This window comes from Sinocyclocheilus grahami, unplaced genomic scaffold (assembly GCF_001515645.1).
Source record: "Sinocyclocheilus grahami isolate Dianchi unplaced genomic scaffold, SAMN03320097.WGS_v1.1 scaffold2068.1, whole genome shotgun sequence".
Taxonomy (NCBI): Eukaryota; Metazoa; Chordata; class Actinopteri; order Cypriniformes; family Cyprinidae; genus Sinocyclocheilus; species Sinocyclocheilus grahami.
Genome location: NW_015507247.1, coordinates 18,874 through 22,949, shown reverse-complemented (window position 1 = coordinate 22,949; position 4,076 = coordinate 18,874). Strand labels below are relative to the sequence as shown.

The window sequence follows — 4,076 nt, the reverse complement described above, 5'->3', positions numbered from 1 at the left end:
AATAATGATCTTTAAAAAAGCATCATATGACCCCTTTAAAAAGTCCATCTACAAAAAACACAAACCTAGCATTAACTAGAAAGCCCACACTTAAAGTATGCAGATCAAGTAAAAAAATCTAAATCAAGCAGATCAAATGCACATGAGAACATGAGGAAAAACAAAACTTACAAGATTGAACACGAAACAAGTTTCTCAATCAGGACTCCAATGAAATTTGCATTTCGAGTGCAATACCATACTTCCCTCTTCCAAACAAAACTAACTTCCTCTACTCTCCTACCTGGTTAAATTACTTGGGGTTAAAGCTTTCCATCACCCCCTAGTGGAGAGTAGGGAAAAAAAAACTAGTAACAGCTAGCCCTGTTACAAGGTGAGCCTTCTGCCCAGTCTGAGGTTCTGAATGCTCTGGACTAGGTTTTCATTAACACTATCTCTATATTTTGGTGCATTGAGCTTATCTTCTACTCTGATGAGTCCCTCGGTCCCTGCCGCTGAAAAACAGCTCCACAGCATGAGGCTGCTACCAGCACACTTTACTTTTGGGATGCTACTCTGCAGGTGATGAGCAGAGCTGGTTTCCTTCAAACATGATGCTTAGAATTGAGGTTCATCAGACCGGAGAATCTTGTTTCTCACAGTCTGAGGGTCCTTTAGGTGCTGTTTTGCAAGTTCCAAGTGTGTTTTCATGTGTCTTCACTGAAGAGCGGATTGAGTATTGCCACACCGCCATAAAGCCCAGATCTGTGGAATGTTGCAGTGATGTTTGTCCTTCTGTAGGTTTCTCCTATCTCCACATATGATCATGGAGCTCAACTAGAGTGACCATCAGCTTCTTGTTCACCACTCTAACCAAAGCCCTTCTCCATCAGTTGCTCAGTTTGGCCAGGAGGTCAGCTCTAGGAAGAGTCCTGGTTGTTTCAAACTTCTTCCATTAAGGGTAACAGAGACTACTTGCTTCTGTGACCCTTCAACGAAGCAGATTTTTTTCTGATATCTTCCCCAGATGTGTGGCTTTATGCAAACCTGTTTCTGGTCTTAACGGCAGTTCTTTTGACATCAGGGCTTGGTTTTTGCTCTGATATGAATCAGAAAGAGCTTTATTGCCAAGTATGTTTGCACATACAAGGAATTTGTTATAGTGTCACAAACTTCCAGTACACTGAGACAACAACAGCACACAGATAATAAAAGTGAGATGTGAATAAAATACACATGCATAAATATAAACCACAAAAAAATTAATAAATTGTATGTACAGGTGTGCTATAGATGGAATAGTTATCAGAAAGTATTTTTTCAGTTTTTTGCTTTACCGTTATGGCATATGGAGTGTAGATTGATGTGGAGAAAAAAAGTAATTTAAAGCAGTTTAACATAAGGCAGCAACATAACAAAATGTGAAAAAAAATTAAGGGGTATGAATACTTATGCAAGGTACTGTATGTCACTTTATAATTTTTCTCAAAATGTATCAGAAAGATGTATTTGCTGACACACTTATAAACGACCTCCTGTCATCACATCAGTCAAACTTTGGTGTTTATATTTATTATAAGACAAGTATTATGATGTACTATTATTAGTATTTGCTGTCAATATACGTGTCATGTTTTTAATCTGCATTCAGGTGCTCCTCTATAAACCTAAATGTGTAAAATGAAGGGGAAAGACAGAAGACTGGAGCAGACAGCAGGTGCATGTATGACAGCTGCCCTGTACAATCAAATGCTCACCGTGTGAGACTCTGATCTGGCCTGCATCATGTCTCTATTCCATCTGAGTCTCTCTTCACCTTCACAATCCATAAAATGACAAAAAGCCAGAAGCAAAAAGTCATAAAAATCTGCATTTAGACCCTTTTCTTTGTGGTTTATTTTCCTCTAGGTTGGATACAGTGTTTGTAAGGTGAACAGACATGTGCAGATTCCTCAGATCCTGAATCTCTCTTCATTCTGATCATCAAACTGCAAAGTAAAAAAAAAAAAAGATTTTGAATTTGTTTCACTGCACCCATCCATCCTAACATCATTCCTTCAGTATACTCTAGTAAAAAAGGTACAAAAGCTGTCACTGGTGTGGTAAACATTTACATAGCCTGCTATGCACACTTTAAGTATTAATATGTACCTTTAATGAACCAATTTGCACCCTTTAGCGCTAAATAAAATGTATGAGTGAGTTTACTGAACCCAGAACAAAAGGAGGTCCCACTTTATATGAAGTGGCCCTAATACCTGTGTACTTACATAGTAACTAGATGTGTACGTAGTATGTAACCACAGTGTAAGTACACATTGGTACATAGTATCTAGAGCTGTAACTTTCAGTAACTACACACATGTAACAACCCTCCGAATGGTTTGTGTAAGTACAAATGTGTAACAGGACATTTATAACTACATTTTGTAGCAACAATATGTATAAGAGTAATTGGAACAATTTGATCTGGGGGGGGATCTCGCTGTGAGCCTAATAAAACCTTTAGAATGCAGAAATGTTAGAAATGCAGATGTGTTTTTAAATTATTTTGTTTTCTAAAACTTCGTTCGTTGAATAAATAATTTGACATCGTTAACGTTCTTCCACTCTGTGTGGAGTTTACAGACGCTCCCTTACGCCATGCCTCGCGGCACAAATGAAAAGTGAAAGTAAAAGTACATTTGAAGCTTCGCCATTTAAACAGCCAGAATCTATTCTACACTGAATTTTAAACGGATTCTAAAAGTGTTTCATAGGAACCTTTATAAAAGATAAGCCAAGCATGTACGCGTAGAAGCCGGTGGAGTATGTGGATCTAATTCAATGTTGATGAAGCTGCAGGTGTCTGCTTTACAGTTGACTTCCACATTCATATTTACTCTGAAGGACAGTAGTTCTTTAATATGTGTTTGATATTTTAATTTAAGCAAATGAACGTGGTTTCACTGGTGTTGGCAGTTGTTAACACATGACTAACATTGTGTATTTGAGTAACTCTGCATGATCTGTTTCTCTCCGGATCTGTTCAGCTGAATTATTGTGATTGTTTGTGATTTCATTCAGAGTCAGTGCTGGAGATCAGATTCTGTTTCATCATGGGTGACACACAAACATCCAGAGATGAAGCTTTTTCTCCAGGATGCAGGTACTTTGAATAAACGCTGAATTAAATCATTTTAATGATAGTAAATGGGAGTCTCCATCGTGCTTTTTATGTCTCTATATTTTTAAGATAAAATGTTATTTAAACAAAAAGACCATAAAGCCTCCTCGTGAAGTGCTCTTTGATTAAAATACCTAATTTATGATTATCATCATAAAGGATTAAATGTGTTTGTTATAGTTCAGTTCAGCAGAAGAGATCAGAAGCAGAGTCCAGCTGTGTGTCTATGAGGAGTGACAGGTCTATGGGTCATCCAGATAATTTTAAGAGTGGAGATACACAGACTGATCTCAGGTATAATATTTCTGTAAAAATATGATTATAGTATGGCATTTTATATTGTGAAAGCACTCAGTTCAATAAATTTTTTTGTAATAACAGTGTTTACAGAAGAAATGAGTATGAAGTGTTCTTTAAAGTGATCAAGTAATAAACATATAGGCCTACATATGTTCTTAAATATGGTAATTCAGATGATTCACTTTAATCTCTCTGTTACAGTTCAGTTCATCAGAAGAGATCAGAGACCAGCTGTGTGTCTATGAGGAGTGACGCATCTATGGATCAGTCATTAGATTATAAGAGTGAAGATACAACGACTGATCTCAGGTCTAATATTTCTGTAAAAGATTATTTGATTATGATACAGAATACCGAAAAGACTTTGTTATCATTAGCTTATTTAATAATGCAGTATTTTAATTTTCCAGGCATGAAGTCCTCAAGACGTTTAGATCAAATGTGCTGAAGAAGTTTGAGCGTCTGTATGAGGGAACAGCGACGCAGGGAAACCCAACACTGCTGAATGAGATCTACACAGAGCTCTACATCACAGAGAGTGAGAGTGGAGAGATCAGTAATGAGCATGAGGTGAGACAGATTGAGACACAATCCAGGAGAGCAGCAACAGAGGACACAGCCATCAAATGCA

General features: G+C 37.3%; 1 protein-coding gene across 1 annotated transcript in view; it reads left to right on the top strand.

The window, feature by feature from the left end:
* Nucleotides 1-4,076, top strand: part of LOC107573918 (ribonuclease inhibitor-like) — a 30,115-nt gene that overhangs the window by 9,694 nt on the left and 16,345 nt on the right. The gene's annotated exons all lie outside the window — the stretch shown is intronic.